This window comes from Mustela putorius, unplaced genomic scaffold (assembly GCF_011764305.1).
Source record: "Mustela putorius furo isolate JIRA1106 unplaced genomic scaffold, ASM1176430v1.1 tig00003836_pilon_pilon_pilon, whole genome shotgun sequence".
In the NCBI taxonomy this organism is placed as follows: domain Eukaryota; kingdom Metazoa; phylum Chordata; class Mammalia; order Carnivora; family Mustelidae; genus Mustela; species Mustela putorius.
In genome coordinates, this window is record NW_025421989.1 from 17,949,654 (window position 1) to 17,972,716 (window position 23,063).

The following is a 23,063-nucleotide window of genomic DNA, read 5'->3' on the forward strand; positions in this document are numbered from 1 at the left end:
AAGAGAGGACCCAAATTAATAAAATTATGAATGAAAGGGGAGAGATCATGACTAACACCAAGGAAATAGAAACAATCATCAGAAATTATTATCAACAGTTATATGCCAATAAGTTAAGCAACCTAGAAGAAATGGATGCATTCCTGGAAACCTATAAACTTCCAAGACTGAAACAGGAAGAAAAGAATTATGCTAAATATACTGTCTTCCATAAATGGAACAACAAAGCCTGGATGACAGCACATCTGTTTACAACATGGCTTACTGAATATTTTAAGCCCACTGTTGAGACGTATTGTTCTGAAGAAAAAATTCCTTTCAAAGTAAGACTCCTCATTAAGAGGACACCTGGTCACCCAAGAATTTTGATAAGGATGTACAACAAGATTAATGTTGTTTTCAAGCCTGCTAACACAATATCCATTCTGCAGCCCATGGATCAAGGAGTTATTTTGACTTTCAAGGCTTATTATTTATTAGATATATTTCATAAAGCTACAGCTGCCATGGATAGTGGTTCCTCTGATGGATAGGGGCAAAGTCAGTTGAAAATGTCCTGCAAAACCTCACCATTCTAGATGCCTTTAAGAACACTGCTGATTCATGAGAAGAGGTGAAAATATCAACATTCACAGGACTTTTGAAGAAGTTGATTCCAACCCTCATGGATAACTTTGAACTGTTGGAGACATCAGTACAGGAACTAACTGTACGTATATGGCAGAAATGGCAAGAGAACTGGAATTAGTAGTGGATCCCGAACATGAGACTGAATTGCTGCAATCTCATGATAAAACTTGAGTGGAAGAGGACTCATTTCTTAAGGATGAGCAAAGAAAGTGGTTTCTTGAGACAGAATCTGGTAAAAATGGTATCAAGACTGTTGAAATGACAACAAAAGATTTAGACTAGTCCATAAGCTTAGTCAATAGAACAGTGGCAGGTTTGAGAGCCTGACTCCAATATTCAAAGAAATTCTTATGTGGTTTAAATGTTATCATAGAGCATCACAGGCTACAAAAAAATCATTCATGAAAGGAACAACTGATTGGTACAGTGTACTTCACTCTTGTATTATTTCAAGTAATTGCCACAGCCACCCCAGTCTTTAGTAATCAGCACCCTAATCAGTCATCAGCCATCAACATCAAGGCAACACCCTCTATCAGCAAAAAGATGGAAACTTGCTGAAATCTCAGATGATTGTTAGCATTTTTTAAGAATAAAGTTGTTTTAAATTAAGGTATACACAGTTTTAGATGTAATGGTATTGCACACTTAATAAAATACAGTGTAAACACAATTTTATATGTATTGGGAAACCAAAAAATTCATTTGGCTCACTTTATTGTGATATTGCTTTATTGCTGTGGTCTGGAATCCAACCTGTAATAACTCTGAGTTATGCCTATACTGTAATAAGAGTTATGTGAACATGATCTTTCTCTCTCACAATATATTACTAATATATTACTGTATTTTACTCACCCTTATTCTTCTTGTGATGATGTGAGGTGATAAAATGCCTATGTGATAAGATGAACTGTGGTGATGATACAGGCATTTTGATGTAGTGTTAAGTTACTACTGACCTTCTCACGACACTTTAGCAGAAGAATCACCTGCTTCCAAACCATGGTTAACCACAGGTAAGTGAAACCACAGAGAAGAGGCAGGGGGCTGCTTAATGTGGGAAATTTATATATCTTCTCAATTTTGCTATGAACCTAAAACCGCTGTTAAAAATAGTCTTATTTAAAAGAAACAACAAAACACCTAGAAGAAAAACTTTGTGATCTTGGGTTAGACTGAGATTTCTTATATACTATACCAAAAGCATGATGCATAAAACTACAAATTGATAAAATGGACTTTATAAATAATACTGTCATCTGCATTTTGAGAAACACTGTATACAGAAAATGAAAAAGACAGGGTGCATGGTTGGCTCAGTTGGTTAGGTAACTAACTCTCTTTGGCTCAGGTCATGATCCCAGGGTCCTGGGATAGAGTCCCGCATCGGGCTCCCAGCTCCACAGAGAGTCTGCTTCTCCCTCTGACTTTTTCCCCTCTCATCCTCTCTCTTACTCTCTCTCTCTCTCAAATAAATAAATAAAATCTTTTAAAAAAAAGAAAAGAAAGTGAAAAAGACAAGTTCTAGATTGGGATAAAATACTTCACATAGCAGATATCTAAGAAAGGACTTATATGTAATATATAAAAATCTCTTGGGGTACCTGGATGGCTCAGTTAAGTGTCTTACTGTGGCTCAGGTCCTGGGATCTAGCCCCATGTCCGGTTCCCTGCTCAGCAGACAGCCTGCTTCCCCCTCTCTTCACTTGTGCTCTCGCTGACTCTGTTGCTGTCTATGTCATGATCTCTTTCTCTCTCAAATAAATAAAATAAATAAATAAAAATACCTCTCAAAACTTAAAAGAAAAAAGCTCAATTAGAATATAGGCAAATTTGAATAGATGTTTCACTAAAGAACGCATACTGATGGCAAATCAGCATATGAGAATATGCTCATATTATCACTGGGTAAATGCTAATTAAACAAAAATGAGCTAGCACTACATATCTATTAGTATAACTAAGATGTAACAGACTCACCATCCCTAGTGTAGACAAGAATGCAATTAAGCTGGAACTCTCATACAGGGCTGACATGACTGAAAAATGGTATACTCATCTGAGAAAACAAGTAGTTAAAAAAATTGAATATAGGGATAGAATGAGAGGATCAAGAGTTGATATGATGGTATCAATTAGACCTCAACTCTATGATCCAGTCATCCCATTCCAGTTATTTACCCAAGAGAAATGAAGGCATATATTCAAAGACTTTTGTATGAATACTTATAGCAGCTTTATTTGTAATCGCCCAAACTAAAAGAACCCAAATGTCTATCAATAGGTAAGTGAATAAACAGTGGTATATCCATGCAATGGAATACTACTCAGCAATGAAAAGGTATTATTGGTATATCTTACAATGTGAATGGATCCCAAGATAATCATGTTGAGCTAAAGAAGCCAAAGTATATACTCTATGAATCCATTTTTTGAAAAATTCTAGGAAATTCAATATATTATACAGGGATAAAAAGCCGATCAGTGATAGCTGGGGATAGGGCAGGGAGGGGGTTCAGAGAAAGAGTGAAAGGAGGGATTCCAAAGAAGTATAGGGAACCTTTTGGGTATGATGGTATACTGGGTTGAATTGTGTCCCTCTAAAAGACATATGCAAGTCCAAACCCTAGGTACCTGTGAATGTGAACTTATTTAGAAATAGGTACTTTAGAGATGCAATTAAGAATCTGAGATGAGGTTTTAAACCTGGGTTTAGGGTAGGCTCCTAAATCCAATGACCAGTGTCTTTAAAAGCGTGAGGAGAGTATGACTGGATACAGAAAGGGAAGGCAGCCATGTGAAGATGGAGGAACAGATGGGAGCTATGCTTCCGCAAGATGAAGAGTACCAGGAGACACCGCAAGCCACAAGAGGCAAAGAAGGATTCTCTCCTAGAGACTTCGGAAGGAGTGTGGCCCTCCTGATGCCTTGATTTTGGATTTAAGGTTTCCAGAGCTGTACGTGAATAAATTTATGTTGTTTGAAACCGCTGAGTTTATGGCAACTTATTATAGCAGTTATAGATTACTAATACAGATGGATGTAATCGTTGTGGTTGTGGTAATGGTTTTTCATATACATATGCGTATACATATATACACACTTATTTTGTATATTTTACATATGTGCAATTTATTCTGTATCAAGTAGACCTCAAAGTTGTTAAAAAAGCCAACAGCAACAAAGAGGATTTAAACAACATGCTTAACAAACTAGACCTAATTTTTATATATTGAATAGTGTACCCCCAAACTATGGCATACATAAAAACTTCAGGTTCATATTCAGGGAATGTTTGCCAATACAAGTTCATAAAGTTACTCTCACAAAATTTTAAAGGAAGAAAACTGTACAAATCATGTCATCTTACCATAGTAAAATTGAGATAAAAGTTAATAAAAAAATTATTGGACAATACTGATTTATGTCCAGAAATTCGGGAGTGTACTCCTAAATAAGACAGAGAATTTAGAAGAACTCAGGATGGAAATTAGAAAATAATTTAACTAAATTATAACATTACATATCAGTATTTGTGGGATGGAGCAAAAGCCAGGCTTAAAAATAAAATATTAAAAATGAAATTTATGACCTTAATGGCATATATATAAATGGAAAAAATTAATCAGTGATCTAACATCCATTTCAAGAAATCAAAAGAATAACAGAAAATTAAACATAAAGGGAATAGAAGAAAATAATAAGAAAAATTAGTAAAATAGAAAAACATAGTAGAGGGAATTAACAAGACCGAAGTTATTTATTTGAAAAAAAAAAAACACAATAAAATTGATACTTTCCATTGTGAGATCCAATAAGAAAAATAGAAGGCAAAAAAAAAAAAAATCCCCGAAAAGTAGGGATAAAAAAGAGGTGATCACCAAAACCCTACAAATATTGTAAGTGAGCTTATATTAATACATTCAAAAATTAAACTAAATGAACACATTATTAGAAGTGATAAACATAGCAGGGATTCTGAACACAAGTCAGCATATAAAACTCAGCTGTATTTTAATGTAATAATTAAAATGAAAATGCAAATATTATAATTTCCAGTAAAATCAGATGGACCAAATACCTGGGAATAAAGCAAATGAATTGTAAGACCAGTTCACAGAAAATTTTAAAATGCTATTGAAAATTTCTCTCAAATAAAGTAAGGAATAAACAACTTGAAGATGTAATACCATTTACAGATGGGAAGAAAATACCACAAAGATGCCAATAATCTCAAAATTGACAAAAAATTAAATTCAATCCCAATGAACATCTTGGAATACTTTTACATAGAAACCGGCACATAAAAATTCGAAAGTGAAAAATAGACAAGATACTCTTAAAGAATAATAAATTCAGGGGGCTTGTTTTAGAAAATAGCAAGCGTTATTTATTTATTGATTTTAAAGATTTTATTTATTTGAGGGGCACCTAGGTGGCTCAGTGGGTTGAGCCTCTGCCTTTGGCTCAGGTTGTGATCTCAGGGTCCTGGGATCGAGCCCCGCATCGGGCTCTCTGCTCGGCAGGGAGCCTGCTTTCCCCTGTCTCTCTGCCTGCCTCTCTCTCTGCCTACTTGCGATCTATGTCTGTCAAATGAATAAATAAAATCTTAAAAAAATTTTATTTATTTGAGAGAAAGATTGCACACATATGGTGGAAGGAGGGGAGGGAGAGAGAAGCCCAAGCCGACTCTGCCTTGAGCGTGGAGCCCCACACAGGCCCCCATTGCAAGACCCTGAGATCATGACCTGGGTAGAAACCAAGAGTCTGAGGTCTGAGGTTTAAGTTACTGAGCCACCCAGCCACCCCTATTTGTGTGTGTGTGTGTTAGTTATATTTACTTAGAAACATTCAGAATGTGAACGAAACAGCTGTAACTTTTTTTTTTTTTTTTGGCAATTACAGAGTGGTATTGAGTTCACAGAACAACAACTATGTCATATAAGCTACATCAGAGACAAATGAAGATGGAAAAATCTACCAGCCCATATGTAACTAATTTGTGCTGGGCACCAACAAGAACCTGCTTTAAATTTCCGCTAATGTAGAAATTTAAAATTTCAAATTTCCAGGTTAGTGGCTACTGAAAATACCACTAGGACAGGGCTATCTAAAGACACATTCAGTAGTGTGTTAACTATGCAAAAAAAGACAACGTACAGTTTAAAAGCAAATCTTACACGGCCTTACATTTCAATTTTTTTCCTTTAAAAGGAGTAAGATGCAGACGGGTGGGAGTGGGGTTGACATGCTTTACAGACCAGAAAAAAATGCTCTAGAACCAACTTATTCATCTTCTTCTTCATCTTCCTTCTCCTCCTCATCCTCTTCATCTTGTCTTCCTCCTCTTGTTTCTTTCGCTTGCTTTTTTTTTTTAGCCTTGACAACCCTGTTTTTTGCTGCATCAGGTTTTTCCTTTAGCTCAGTATGCAGCAATATCCTTTTCCCATTTTTCCTTCCACTTAGCAGCTTCTTTCCATGCAGCTGCTTGTTAGTTGTGGTGGTTTGATTCCACATCTCCCCCAGTTTCTTTGCAACATCACTAATGGATAGGCTGGGATGTTCTCCTTTGATTTTGGGGTGATACTCAGAACAAATCAAGGAAAGGGCCGAAGGAGGCCTCTTAGGTGCATTGGTGTATGTGTAGGTGCGCTGGTCTATGTGTTGCTGAAGTGAGCACTGAATGTGCATTGGGATCCCTGAACTTCTTTTTTGTTTCCCCTTTAGGGGAAATGCAAATTTTCATTTCTCTTTTGTTATGGGCCTTGTCTGCCTTTGCCATGTCTTCAAATTTTCCTTTGTCTTTAGCAGATGTGGTCTTCCCTATCCCTGAGCACTTCTTAGAAAACTCAGAGAAGTTGACTGAAGCCTCTGGATGTTTTTTCTTGTGCTCCTTTTGGCAAGTTTGCACAAAGAATGCATATGATGACCTTTTGCCTCTCAGCTTCTTAGGATCTCCATTGCCCATATTTAGTTATTTTCCCCAGTGAGGCTCACAGTCACCCAGTGCCCATCTGGCTCTCACTTGCCCAGGTGCTGTCTCTATGGAGCTTGGTGTGCTGCAACGGCTGTTGTAAACATTATTTTAAAGCAACCTTAATTAAGTTTGCTATTAGTGCCAGAATATAGATAACTTGAACAGAAGACAGAATTTAGAACTGATTTATATACATGACTACTTGATATAAAACAAAGTTGGGCATCAAAAGCAATGGGGAAAGATTGTCTTTTCAGTAAATTATCCTGTATCAATTTATATATTCATATATCCAAATAGCCATATGTCCAAGAAAAAGTTTGCCCCTACTTCAGACCAAAACAAAAAATCAATTCTAGCTGCATTATAGATCTAAATCTGAAAAGTAAAACAAATTTTCTAAAAGAATATATAGAACATTTTCACGATGTGAGAGTAGGCAAAAGTTTTATTAAAGAGATGCAAAAACCACTAACCATAAAGGAAATAATAAACTGAACCGCATCAAAAGCAGAGTTCAATTCATAAAAAGAAAACAGAGAGTAAAAAGGTTAGTCACTGAGAAGAGATTTATAATGTGTATTTCTAACAAAAGACTTGTATCTAGAATACAAAATTAACACCTGAAGATCAATAAAAAGAACGATAAGGATGCAACAATGGCTCAACATCAGCAAATCAGTCAATGTGACATACCACAAAATGAAGGACAAATGTCACATGATCATTTCAGTAGATACACAAAAAGCACTTACAAAATTCAACATCTGTTTATGATAAAAACTCTTAACAAAATGGGTATAGAGAGAACATACCTCAAAATAATAAAGGCCATATGTGATAATTGCACAACTAACATCATACTCAATGGTGAAATGCTGAAAGCCCTGCCTCTAAGATCAGTAACAAGACAAAAATGCCCATATTCGTCACTTTTACTCAACGCAGTAAGTCCTAGCCAGATCACTTGGGCAAAAAAAATAAAATAAAATAAAGGACACCCAAATTGGAAAGAAATAAAATTGTCACTATTTACAGATGACATGGTACTCTATATGAAGAACCCTAAGGCCCCCACACCAAAAAAAAAAACTGTTAGAACTATGCAGACTAGTATCTCTGATGAGCACAGATATAAAAATCCTCAACAAAATATAAGCAAACTAAATCCAACAATACATTAAGAACATCACTTACCATTTACCATAATCAAGTGGGATGTATTCTTGGGATGCAGATGTGGTTCAGAATTCAAAAATCAAGGTGATACATCATATTAACAAGAGAAAAGATAGAAACCATATATAGGATCATCTCAAAAAATGCAGAAAAGGCATTTGACAAAGTACAACATCCATTCATAATAAAAACTCTAGAGTATGTTTAGAGGGAACAAACCTTAACATAATAAAGGCCACATGTGAAAAAGCCCCAGCTATCATCCTCATTGGTGAAAAACTGAGAGCTTTTTCTCTAAGATTAAGAACAAAACAAAGATGTGCATTCTTACCACTTTTATTCAACATAGGACTAGAAATTCTAGCCATAGCAGTCAGACCCCCACCCCCCAAAAGAAAGAAAAGGCATCCCAATTGGTAAGGAAGAAATAAAACTTTCATTATTTGCAGATGACACGACACTGTATATAGGAAACCCAAACCCAAAACCTAGAACTGATAAATTCAGTAAATTTGCAGGATCCAAAAATCAATGTACAGAAATACGTTGGATTTCTATACGTTAATAGTGAAGTAGTAGGAAGAGAAATTAAGAAAGCAATCACATTTCTAATTGCACCAAAAGAATAAAATATCTAGGAATAAACTTAACCAAGGAGGCAAAAAGCCTGTACTCTGAAAAAATATAAAACACTGATGAAAGTAAACAAAGATGACACAAATAGAAAGACACTCCATGTTCATGAACTGGAGGAACTAATATTGTTCAAATATCTATACTATCCAAAGCAATCCACAAATTTAATACAATCACTGTCAAAATACCAATGGCATTTTTCATAGAACTAGAACAAATCCTAAAATTTGTATGGAGCTCTATAAGTCCCCAAATAGCCAAAGCAATATTGAAAAAGAAGAACAAAGCTGTAGGTATAATAAACCCAGATTTCAAGATATATTATGAAGCTGTAGTAAGCACAACAGTATGGTACTGGCACAAAAACAGACACATTGATCAACAGAACAGAAAGCCCAGAAATAAATCCATGCAAGTACGATCAATCTATGACAAATGAGGTAAGAATATGCAATAGGGGAAAATAGTCTCTTCAACAAATGGTTCTTGGAAAACTGGACAGCTACATGCAAAAGAATGAAATTGGACCAGTTTCGTATACCATATGCAAAGACAAATTCAAAATGGATGAAGAACCCAAATGTGAGACCAAAACCCATAAAATTCCTAAAAGAAAATACAGGCAGTGATTTACATGACAATAGTCATAGGAATATTTTTCTAGATATGTCTCCTCAGACCAGAGAAACAAAAGCAAAATTAAACTATTTGGACTATACCAAAATAAAAAGGTTTTGCACAGCAAAGGAAACCATAAACCAAATGAAAAGTCAACTTATTGAGTGGGAGAAGATATTTGCTAATGGAGTTAATATCCAAAATATATAAAGACCTTATACAACTCTACCACCCCTAAACCCCTAAATTATCTCATTAAAAAATGGGGCAGAGGACCTGAATAGGCATTTTCTCAAAGGCATACAGAGGCTAACAGACACATGAAAAGTTGCTCAACATCACTAATCAACTAATCGTCAGGGAAATGCAAATCAAAGCCACACTGAGATACCACCTCACACCTGTCAGAATGGCTAGACTCAAATATATAAGAAATAAAAAGTGTTGGCAAGGATGTAGAGAAAAAGGAACCCTTGTATACTGCTGGTGTGAATGCAAACTGATGCAGCCTCAAAAAATTAAATGAATCTTATTGCAAGATTCAATAATTCCATGACTAGGTATCTACCTAAAGAAAACAAAACAAAACAAAAAACTAATCTTAAAAGATATATGTACCCCCTTGTTTGCTGCAGCATTATTTATAATAGCCAAGATATGGAAGCAACCCCAGTTGATCAGATACATGAATGGATAAAGTAGATGTTGAGTGTGTGTGTGTGTGTGTGTGTGTGTGTGTGTGCGCGCGCGCGCGCGCGCGCGCGCGCACGCACATGCGCACGTGTTATGAAATATTACTCAGCCACAAAAAGGAATGAATTCTTGCCCTTTGCAACATGGATGGACCTAGAGGATACAATGCTCAGTGAAATAAGTCAGATAGAGACAAATAACATACGATTTCACTCATATGTGAAATTTAAGAAACAAAACAAATGAACCAATAAAGGGAAAAAAGAGACCCCTCTCCTCCCCGCCAAAAAAACACAAGAAAAACTTCAAACTCTTAGATACAGAGAACAAACTGGTGGTTGTTATAGGTGGAATGGGTAGGAGGATGGGTGGAAGAGATATAGGAAATTAAGGGTACAGTTATCACAATGAGCACTCAATAATGTACAGAATTGTTGAATCATTATACTGTACACCTAAATTTAATACTGCAAGTTAATTATATTTCCATCAAAAAAACTGTCAGAAGTAATAAATGGATTCACTAAAGTTGCAGGATACAAAATCAATACACAAAAGTCTGTTGCATTTCTATACACTAATAACAAAGTATCAGAGAAATCAAGAAAACAATCCCATTAACAATTGCATTACATGAATAAAATACCAAAGAATAAATTTAACCAAGGTGGTTAAAGATCTGTATATTGAAAACTACAAAATATTAGTGAAAGTAACTGCAGAAGACACAAATAAGTGGAAAGATATTCCATGTTCATGGGTTAGAAGAGTCAGTATTGTTCCTACTACCCAAGGTAATATACAGATTCAATACAATCTCTATCAAAATTTCAGTGACATTTTTCACAGAACAAATAATCCTAAAATTTGTATGGAAGCACAAAAAACCCCAAAGAGCCAAAGAAATCTTGAGAGAGAAGGAAAAAGAGGCATGACACGCCTTGATTTCAAACTATATCATAAAGCTATTGTAGTCAAAACACTGTGGTATTGGCATAAAATAGACACTACATTAATGGAAGATAAGAGAGAGTCCAGAAATAAACCCCTGCATAAATCATCAATTTATGACAAAGGATCTAAGAATATTCAATGGGGGAAGGACAGTCTCTTCAATAAATTCTGGAAAACTGGACAGCTACATGCAAAAGAATGAAACTGGACCACTATCTTACACCACACACAGAAATTAATTAGAAATGGATGAAAGACTTAAATGTTAGACATGAAACCATAAAATTCTTGGAAGAACTACCATAGGAACAAGCAATCCTACTTCTGGGTATTTATCACAAGAAAACAAAAGACACTACCTCAAAAAGACATATGCACCTCCATGTTCACAGCAGCATTATTTATAATAGCCAAGGTATGGAAACACCGAAATTCATTGATAGATGAATGGACAAAGAAATTGTGATCTATATACACAGTATTTTTCAGCCATAAAAAAGAATAAAATCTGAGGTGCCTGGGTGGCTCAGTCAGTGAGGTGTCTGCTTTTGGCTCAGGTCATGATCTCAGGGTCCTGCGATGGAGCCCCATGTGGGGCTCAACGGGGGTCTGCTTCTCCTTCTCCCTCTGTAATCTCTCTCACTCTCTCTCAAGTCAATAAACAAAATATAAAAAAAATAAAATCTTCCATTTGCAACTATATGAATTGGACTGAGGGCATTATGCTAAGGGAAGTAAGTCAGAAAGAGAAACACAAATGCTCTATGATCTCTCTTACATGTGGAATCTTTAAAAAAAAAAAAAAACCAAACCAAAAACACCTAAAAAAACCCCAAAACAAACTAACAAACAAAAACCAACACTAGCTCACAGATACAGAGAAGAGACTGATGGTTGCCAGAGGTGGTAAAGGAAGGCAAGAGGGAGGAATGAGTGCACTTTTTTTTTTTTTTTATTAAAGTGAACTGCTTAAATAAATTAAAAAAAAAAAAAACCTAGCAAGAAAACAGGCAATAGTCTCCTATGAGATCCATATGGTAAACTAACTTGGAAAAAAAGGCAAGCTAAGTATCTAAGGACCTGCCAAAAAGACTAAAAATCTAAAAGCCCTGAAAATATCTAATATAGGCCAGAATGTGTCGGTGGGAATTGGTTCATCAACTTTGGAAAACTTTGTCAGCATTTACAAAGTTGAAAACATGCTTGTCCCATGACCCAGAAATTCCACTCTTAGGCAACATAGCCAAGAGAAATGTATACACATTTGTACCAGAAATGTTTAGAAATGTTTATAGCAATTTTATTTGAAATGATGAAGGTCTAGGAAAAAAATCATCACCAAATGTGCATCAGCTATAGAATTTGTAAATGAGGTTTCTGTTAAGTTCAAGAACAAGCAAAACTAATCTATCTGTGTTCTTGGAATTCAGGATGGTAGTTACCATTTGGGGGATAAATGGGTCCTGATTGAGAGGAAGCATGATGGTCGCTTTTAGAGGCTGATAATTTGCTTTCTTGATCCGAGTGGTAGTTACTTGGGTATGCTTACTTTGTGACAGTTCACTGAAGAGTTTATTTCTGATTTTGCATATATGCCATACTTCAATAAAAACTTAAAAAATAACTCAGTTTCATATAAAATGAAGAAGGCAAACTGAATGATCAGGCTTATTCTATCATGCTTTTTTCCAATCACAGTGATAGTCATCTTTTTTTCCATATTTATGTGCCAGTAAATTGATAATGTCCTAGTGACACAACATCTCAAAATAGGATAAAATGAATAGACTTAAAAATGTTATTTTTTTATTGTGGTTAAAAAAACATGTAAGATTTACCCTTTTAACAAATTTATAAGTGTACAGCAAAGTACTGTTAAATACAGGCACAATGTTATAATGCACATCTGTAGAATTTATTCACCTTGCATAAATGAAACTGAACACCCAGTGAACAATTTCCCATTTCCCCTTTGCCTAGTTTCTGGTAACTACCATTCTATTTTCTGCTTCTATGAGCTTGACTAGTGTAGATACCTCATATAAATGGAATCACAAGGTATTTATCCTTCTGTTACGGTTTCATTTCACTTAGCATATATCTTTATGGTTAATCGATATTATTGTATATGATGGGATTTCATTCATTTTTTTAAAAAGATTTTACTTGAGAGAGAAAGAGAGGGAGCATGAGAAGGGGGAAGGGCAAAAGGAGAGGGAAAACGGACTCCTTGCTGAGAGCTAAGCCTCTTGACACGGGGCTTGATTCCAGAATCCTGAAATCATGAGCTGAGCCTAAGTCAGACGTTCAACTGACTGAGCCACCCAGGCACCCTGGGATTCCAGTCATTTATAATGCTTAATAATATTCCATTGAATGTATATACCACATTTTCTTTACCCATTCATCTGTTGATGGACATGTATGTTGCTTTCACATCTTGGCTACTGTGAATAATGCTGCAGTAAATATGAAAGTCCAAATATTTCTTTAAGATCTTGATTTTGGTTCCTTTAGGATAAATAGCCAGAAGTGGGATTGCTGGATTATATGTATTATATGTATATTATATTATTATTATGTATTATATGTATATTATATATATTATATTATATATTTTTAAGTTTTTTGAGGAACCTCCATATGGTTTTTCCATAATGGCTACATCATTTTACACTCATACCCACAGTGCACAAGGTTACCAATTTCTCCATGCCTTTTTTCAACATTTTTTTTCTATAATGACCATCCTAACTGCTGTGAGGTGATGATATCTCATTGTGTTTTCGTTTGCATTTACCTAATGATTAGTGGTACTGAGCACTTTTTCATATACCTGCTGGCCATTTGTATGTCTTCTTTGGTGAAATATAAATTCAGTTCTTTTACCCATTTTTAGATTGAGTTATTTGTTTTAGTTTTGCTACTGAGTTGTAGGAGTTCCTTCTAAATTTTAGATATTAACCTCCTATCTGCTATTTGGCTTGCAAGTTATTTTTCCTGATATGTAGGTTGTTTTCTCACTCTGTTGACTGTTTCCTTAATATTTGTTTAATGTGTAAAAATGACAACACTAAATTAGTTTAATTTGGATTTAGTTTTCTTGCAGTTAAACAGAACTAATTTTCATCTTATGAGTCATAGCTGCTGAAGAGCTCCTTTCACAAAATGGATGTATAATTTAGTTTTTATTTTCTATGGATGCATTTGACTGCTTTATCCTCTTTAGAAGTTCCAGCTCAGATGTGTTTGGACACTTCAGTGCATTTCTGAGACACAACACAGCCTAATTTTGCAAGGCATTCTATAACTAAGAAATGGGGAAAAACCTGATCTATAATTTCCATCCTCATCATAGACTCTTGTTTGTGATTTGGGCCAATCATGGTCATTGTATAAATTTCAGACTTCCAATTCCTTTTTTTTTTTTCCTTTTCCTTTTTTTTTTTTTTAAAGATTTTATTTACTTATTTGACAGAGATCAAAAGTAGGCAGAGAGGCAGGCAGAGAGAAAGGAAGGGAAGCAGGCTCCCTGCTGAGCAGAAAACCCAATACGGGGCTCGAACCCAGGACTCTGGGATCATGAACTGAGCTGAAGGCAGAGACTTTAACCCACTGAGCCACCCAGGCGCCCCCCCAATTTCTTTTTTAAAAAGGTTTATTTTTCAAGAATTTGAAAGGGAGAGAGAATAGGGGGCAGAGGGGCAAAGGAAGAGAATCCCAAGCAGACTGCCTGCTGAGCGTGGAGCCTGACACGGGGCTTGATCTCATGACCCTGAGATCATGACCTGAGCTGAAACCAAGAGTCAGATGCTTAACTGCCTGAGCCACCTAGGCACCCTGAAATATCCCATTTCTAATGGAGGATTTTATGGCACTTTTTTGACTCTTTCATTTTCCCACTCATTGTGCTCTAGTCCAAGTGAAGCAATTTCTTCACTTAGGCTTGGCATATCTTTTCCTTTTTAATGCTAATGCCTTACATTACTATATTTTCACTTTGGTTATAAGGTTTAATAATATATATTCAGTATTATTCATTCTAGGCTAACTAAAACCAGTCAGATGTTTCTGGACCTACATGGTCACATCCTTGCTTGAATTATTTATGTATAATTATATTGCTTTTGAGAAAAACAGGAGATGCCATTGGTGAAGCTGTTAAAATGACTGTCATTAAAGTAATACACGAGAAAAAGATCCAAGTTTGTGGAATGTTGTTTATGCTGCATTTTACCTTTCAGAATAATTAAATTGTTATTATACACTTATATGCTCACAGGGAATATTTGCAATATAATTTTAAATTGGGGCAAATTAGTATTTTATATCAGCTTATTAAAAAACAAGCAAAGAATCTAAACTCCCCTCCACCATCTGGTTAAGGCAAACCCTGGTCTCAGGAGAGATGGCTATACTGTAACCCTGTTCCAATGTCAGTCCATTCCCCAACTCCTCCTTGATTTTAGTAAATTACCTTGCCATGGAAATATGTGTATTTGGGTGTCTGGACAGACTTAATACTTCTGCCATTTTTCAATTTAATGAAAATCCACAATGAAATTACATTCTAAATATCTTTTGAAAAGTTTGGATAATTATTCATTACTCTGTTTGAGTAGCTCAGTAGCCTTGAGTTTCCATCTAATTGGTAATGACCTTTAGCCAACTTCCTTCTCTCTCAAATTCCCTAATCACATTTCACAGCAGTACCATCAGACTATGCTGGAAAAGCCACATGCCAAGATGCCAGGGAAATCCATGCAGGCTTGAAACACTTAAATAGAAGTGGAGTAAACAACAACAACAACAAAAAAAAACTGTTCAACCTCATCAAGTTTATAAAATGTAATGTCTGGCAATGCATTTCACTAGATGGTCAAAAATTTTTTCAAGTTATTTTCATAAAGAACAGACTTTATATTTCCAGAAAACTCAAGTTTGGCCTCACTTTGCATTGTTTAATATTTTAGATTAGTCACAAAGATCCGTTTTAAATATTTCTTCATCTTTAAATGAGCCTGGTATTATTTTTTCAGTGATCAATTAACATAGACATTTAATATAGTCAAGGTCTAAGCCAAACATCATGGAAATGTTGGAAAAGTAACTTGAAGAGAGTGTTGTTCGTTGGAAATAAATGCAACATGTTGAAGATTCGGTGGGGTTCTAGGGCTGTATTGCCATGACGCTAAGTCACCAGACCAAATGCAAAAACAGTGCACTCAAGCACCCAAATGATTTACCTGATGCTTAGTTTAATGGAGCTGAAACAACTTCCCTAAACACCTGAGTGTTTCATATTTCATGGATTGCTATGGGATCATGTAGACACTAACTATAATGCTAAGATCTATTTTTATTCAATAAGAATTGTGCACAGTATTATACATGCCTTGAATTTATAGAACGCTATCATGGCATTTTACAAGAGGAGAGGATTTTAAATGTGCCATCTGACTTGCAAGTAAAAAGAGCATCTCTAAAACGATAGTAGTTACTGAATATACAGCAGTAGACAAGTCGCTTCTGGGAAACAAAAGAATGATTACAAAAAGCTCATTTGAAAACCTTGTCCTGAAAGGGCTCAGTTGGTAGAGTTTTATCTTTTCCCTTACCATCTCCGTCCAGTATTGCCCTACACGGGGTACAGGTGTTTGGGCAAGTTTAGAGAAGAATGAGAATGTACTCAACTACACTAACATACAATGCTTCATCTTCTTGGAACTTCTGAATCCATTCTTTTTTCCTAGGGTTTTATTTATTTATTTGTCAGAGAGAGAGAGAGAGCTAGAGAGAGTGAGAGGGTGCACAAGCAGGGGAAAGGACAAGCAGAAGAAGCAGGCTCCCCGCTGAGCAAGGGCCCTGGGTTCCTGACCTGAGCCAAAAGCAGATGCTTAACCAACTGAGCCATCCAGGCATCCCCTGAATCCATTCTAAGAGCTGTCCCAAGAATGGCCTAAAGAAAGTGACAGAAAGCAAGACAGAAAACCTGTCATCCCAAAACAAAACAAAACAAAACAAAAAACCCAAAATCAATATAGTCTGATGAAAATGAAAAAACCTAAAACACTTGATCTAAATGAAAATATGATCGTAAAAGTATACAAATGTAAATGTTTTATCTTACTATCTTGTGCTTTATGACCTCAGTGTCAGCTCTGTTTTTGTTCAGTTTTTAAAAATGTGCATATTTAAGTATTTCTTGAACTCTGAGATAAAAGGGATAAAGGATAATTATTAAGAATAGTTTTGAAAAGAAAAGCTCTTCAGAGATCAAAGAACACTTTTTTAAGGTTTATTTCCAGTACACACAGGATTGTTTTCTCCCTAAAATCTTTGTGGTTTCAGGGTAAGATCAAACAGTGCATACAAGTTATACGTGATTCTAGTAACTATGGGCCTTCCTTTTTTACCTCTTAGCTGGACTACAGAAAACAGTTTAAAAATCAGCCTGATTACGAAATGGCTGTCTAGTATTATTGCCTCTGCACGTTTTGATCAGCTGCCAGCAGGGAAACCTTTGGGGCAAAACCTTATAAGCTTATCTCTTGGTTCATTAGGGTTATGGGGGGAAGAAAGGAAAAACAAGTCTTCAAGTTTCTAATTAAAATGATTGCCAAGACTCCTCTCCAAGGACCACTCTTTCAGTTACAAAGTGCATGTGTAAATGAAGCACCCCAGGCCATCAGCAAATTGACAAAAGCAAGTCAGAACCAGTGACGCTTTCTGTTTAATCTGAGCTAGCATACAAGAAGCTTAGCTGGAAAAAATGGTGAAGAAATCTATTTACTAGGGTTCTATAGATTTTCTTGGATCAGCAGCTGTTTTGAAAAATACTGGGAAAATAATGGTTTCTTCCCTTTTTAAAAAGGCAGTTACCGGAATTGGATTTCACATTTATGATCCCAAACTCCGACCCACCATTTGCACTTTTCATTTAAAGGCGTCATTCTACTACTTTGGGGAATAACAGTGCCACTGCAGATGCGTCAGCCTTCCCCGTACCAAGGGCATCGTGGAAGGGCATCGTACTACAGGTACCTGTGTCTCTGCCAGAGGGCAGTCTCTAGCCTTGGGAGCTCACTGAAGCTGTGCCTAGGGCAGGCCCACACTGGAAACTCTGGTCTCCAGTAATGGATGAAATAGTCATACATTCATAAATGATAACAGAATTGGTGGGTGAATGCCATGAGCTTCCTTAGCTCTTAGGTGGGACAACTCTGATGTCTTCACTGTCTCCCAGAAGTGCCCAGTGGTATTGTATCCCAGCTGCCCTCAGTGGAAGCCTGTTCATTATGCAGCCGGTACTGGCTTCTACCATTTGCCTATCCTATTTCCTTACTTCCCTCTCAGTAATTGCTGGAACCATCTCCCAAATAAACTATTTGCACTTAAATCTTTGTCTCAGGTTTTGCTTTTGGGAGAACCCAACCTAAAACAAGTGCTATTGCTAAGACAGAGGTAGAGATAGTCCACTTTGTATGGCAGATAACTCACCTCAGCTTTTATTTCTGTCCTCACATTCCTTAATCTTAACCCAGAAAGGAGCCCACACAGAACATGATGTTTAGGCAAAAGCTAAACAATGCACACCATGACCACATCTCCAAGGCCTCAATATTCATAGATGATCATAAGAATTGTGAAACTGATCTCAATTTTAAAAGAACCCACTTGCAAGCATCTCATCTCACTTGGAATATTTTGATACAGTCACTGGGATTTCTGGGAAGTTCATTTAAATACCTATTAGTTGGAAACATGATTAGTTTACTGGATACTCTGTTGAAAAGGAAAATTTGAGTTTAAAACCAGAATTTTGGTATATTCACCCCAAATATATATTATTTTTAAATTCAATTAGCCAACATATATAATACATCATTACTTTTTGATGTAATGTTCAGTGATTCATTAGTTGCATATAACACCCAGTGCTCATTACATCACATGCCCTCCTTAATGCCTAATATCCAGTTACCCCATACCCCGACCCACGTCCCTTTCTGAAACCCTCCGTTTGTTTCACAGAGCCAAGAGTCTCTCATGGTTTGTCTCTCTCTCTCTCTGATTTCTTACCATTTCAGTTTTCCCTCCCTGTCCCTACGATCCTTTGTGCTATTCCTTATATTCCACATATGAGTGAAACTATAGGATAATTGTCTTTCTCTGATTGACTTATTTCACTTAGCATAATCCCCCCCCCAGTTCTATTCATGTCAGTCTAAATGGTAGGTATTCACTCCTTCTGATGGCTGAGTAATATTCCATTTTATATATGAACCACATCTTCTTTATCCATTTGTCTGTTGAAGGATATCTTGGCTCCTTCCACAGTTTGGCTATTGCAGACATTGTTGCTATGAACATTGGAGTGCACATACCCCTTCTTTTTACTACATCTGTATCTTTGAAGTAAATATCTATTAGTGCAATCGCTGGGTCGTAAGGTAGCTCTATTTTCAACTTTTTGAGGAACCACTGTTTTCCAGAGTGGCTGTACCAACTTGCATGCCCACCGACACTGTAAGAGGGACACTTTCTCCACATCCTTGCCAACATCTGTCATTTCCTGACTTGTTAATGTTAGCCATTTTAACTGGTCTAAGGTGGTATTACATTGTGGTTTTGATTTGTATTTCTCTGATGGCTAGTGATGTGGAACATGTTTTCATGTGTCTATTGTCCATTTGTATGTCTTCTTTGGAGAAGTGTCTATTCATGTCTTCTGACCATTTCTGGATTGGATTATTTGTTTTATAGGTGTTGAGTTTGAGAAGTTCTTTATAAATTTTGGGTGCCAGCCCTTTATCTGGTATGTCATTTGCAAACATCTTCTCCCATTCATAGGTTGCTGTTTGATGTTTGCTTTTGTTAACTGTTTCCGTTGCCACACAGAAGCGTCTTATCTTGATGAAGTCCCAAAAGTTCATCTTTGCTTATGTTTCCCCTGTCTTAAGAGATGTGTTTTAAAAGAAAGTGCTGTGGTTGAGGTTGAAGAAATTGCTGCCTGTGTTCTCCTCTAGGATTTTGATGGATTCCTGTCTCACACTTAGGTCTTTCATTCATTTTGAGTTTATCTTTGTATATGGTGTAAGAGAATGGTTCAGTTTCATTCTTCTGCATGTGGCTGTCCAGTATTCCCAACATCATTTATTGAAGAGACTGTCTTTTTTCCATTGGATATTCTTTCCTGCTTTGTCAAAGATTAGTTGACCATAGAGTTGAGGGTCCATTCCATTTCTGGGCTCTCTATTCTGCTCCATTGATCTATGTATCTGTTTTTGTGCCATTACCATACTGTCTTGGTGCTCACAGATTTGTAAAACAGCTTGAGGTCTGGCCTTGTGATGCCCTCAGCTTTGGTTATCTTTTCAACTTTCCTTTGGCTATTCAGGGTCTTTTCTGGTGTCATACAAATTTTAGGATTATGTGTTCCAGCTCTGGAAAAAATGTTAATGGTATTTTTATAGGGATTGCATTGAATATGTAGATTGCTCTGGGAAATATAGACATTTTAACAATGTTTATTGCTCCAATCCATGAGCATGGCATGTTTTTCCATTTCTTTGTGTCGTCTTCAATTTCTTTCATAAGTGTTCTGTAGTTTCTAGAATACAAATCCTTGGTCTCTTTGGTTAGGTTTATTCCCAGGTATCTTATGGTTTTGGGTACAATCATAAATGGGATTGACTCCTTAATTTCTCTCTTCTGTCTCATTGTCAGTATATAGAAATGTAACTGATTCCTGTGCACTGATTTTATCCTGCCACATTGTTAAATTTCTGTATGAGTTCTAACAATTTTAGGGTGGAATCTTTTGAGATTTCCACATAGAGCATCATATCATCTGTGAAGAGTGAGAATTTGACTTCTTTGTTGATTCAGATGCCTTTGATTTCTTTTTGTTGTGTGATTGCTGATGCTAGGACTTCTAATATAATGTTAAACAAAAGTGGTGAGAGTGGACATCTGTGCCGTGTTCCCATGACCTTAGAGGAAAAGCACTCAGTTTTTTTCCATTGAGAGTGATATTTACTGTGGTTTCTTCATAAATGGTTTTTATGATATTGAGGTATATTCCCTCTATCCCTATAATTTGAAGAGTTTTAATCAAGAAAGGATGCTGTATTTTGTCAAATGCTTTTTATGCATCAGTTGAGAGGATCATATGGTTCTTATCTCTTCTTTTATTAATGTGCTCTATCATGTTGATTGATTTAGGAGTGTTGAACCACCCTTGCATCCCAGGAATAAATCCCACCTGGTCATGATGAATAATCCTTTTAATGTACTATTGGATCCTATTGGCTAGAATATTGGTGAGAATTTTGGCATCCATGTTCAGGGATATTAGCCTGTAATTCTCCTTTTAATGGGGTCTTTGGTTTTGGGATAGGGTAATGCTGGCCTCATAGAATGAGGTTGGAAATTTTCCTTCCATTTTTATTTTTGAAACACCTTCATTAGAATAGGTATAATTTCTTCTTTAAATGTGGTAGAATTCCCCTGGGAAGCCATCTGGCCCTGGACTCTTGTGTTTTAGGAGGTTTTTGATTATTGCTTCAATTTCCTTGCTGGTTATTGGTCTATTCAGATTTTCTACCTCTTCCTTTTTCAGTCTTGGTAGTTTGTTAGTTCCCAGGAATGCATCCATTTCTTCCAGATTGCCTAATTTGCTGGCATATAGTCGCTCATAATACGTTCTTACAATTGTCTGTATTTCATTGGTATTGAATATGATCTCTTCCCATTCTTTCATGATTTTATTAATTCGGGTCCTTTCTGTTTTCTTTTGGATAAGTCTGGCCAGAGGTTTATCAATTGTATAAATAGTAAAGATTAGAACAGAATCAATGAAATAGAAATCAGAAGAGCATTAGAACAGATCAACAAAACTAGAAGCTAGTTACTTGTGTATATATGTTTAAATATTTGGGGAATTATCACTTTTCTTGGGTTTCAACCACATGATTGTCATGTCATTTTTCATATTGAGCTTTGATACATCATTAAACTATGTTTACAGGGCTCTTCCCTCAACTCTTCTTGGTCTTTTAAGTGTACATGCCCCATTGACAAGCATAGTGAAGTTGTGAACAGAAACATTTAAAGGTGCAAAGTCGAGCTACCTCTCTCATTGTTCAAGCTTTGTCCTGATTATCCAACACCACAGGAAGATATGCCCTTCAGCTCATACCATTCAAGTGTTCAAGTTACTTTAATGTGCCTACATATGCAAACAACATAAAGGAAAAATAAATTAAACCAATTTGCAGGTTACAAAATATCTGATTATTAACTCACTTATTAAATAGTTACAGCTGGTCAGAGAAAAGTGTTGAAGAAATGTATACCAAAGACTCAGACCACCAATATTTGAATAAGCTTTGTTCCATATTCTAGTTGCAGATTTTACACTCAGTTTGGCCAAACATCTTAGAAATGCATGATTCTGGTCACCCTTAAGAAAACCCTTCCATTCCTGAAGCTTATTCACTGGATGTCCCTCAGTACATTATGGTCCACACTTATAGCTCTGTTCTTTAGCTTTTTTGACATTGTCCAAATCTCTCTTTCATCCTGTTACATCTGGAGTCTTGACCTCAAGATATAGTGATTGTAGTCACCAAAGTCGAATATGAGAGTGAATCTTATTTTGTCTACTTAGCTTTTTCTGTGTGGCCTAGACTGCTAGATTTTAAAAGACCAATTAAGAAAAGGGAAACCAGAAGGAAACAAGTGATCAAATTTTGCCTTCTTTTTTTTCTTGGAAGGCATGTGACCATTGCTGAATTCCTGCATCTAGATTAGGTCTTCACTCCAGCTAGTAAGTATAAAGAAGGATCTCAAGCCTAGGCATAAACTTTTTATTTCATATTCTTCATTTATGTTGACTAAGATTGAGTTCAAATTGCATTTTGTAAGGTTTTGATGCTTCTGCTAAAGCACATATGCCTCTAAGAGATGAAGGATCACAGGCTCTTTCTATGGCTGGTACTGTTCCCATCACATTGCTTACCTGTTCATTATCTTTTCCTCTGCTTCTGCTCAGCACCTGCTCTTATCTTTCTGGAAAGTCAGAATGCCATGGATTAGATAGAATCAGTGCATTAGAAACTGGCAAAAATCCAAATAGAATAAAAGATATTTGAGGAAGAGACATGCAATAGAGTATGTCACCTAGAATGTCAAATATTTTACTGATGTAATAGAGGAAAGGCTAATGAAATCTGTGGACTAGGAAAAGGAGAGAGAAATCCTAAATCTTTTAGAAGACTGAAATGCAATGATATCTTTATGAATCAGATAAGTCACCCTAGCTTCAAAGAAGTCCATGATAAAGTACTAAATAATAATAATACAAAAA

The 23,063-nt window shown here is 36.1% G+C and overlaps 1 pseudogene; it reads right to left on the reverse strand.

Annotated features, from left to right (window-relative positions):
- Window positions 1-5,919: 5,919 nt before the first annotated feature.
- Window positions 5,920-6,601, reverse strand: LOC101671700 (annotated as a pseudogene).
- Between the last annotated feature and the right edge of the window lie 16,462 nt (window positions 6,602-23,063).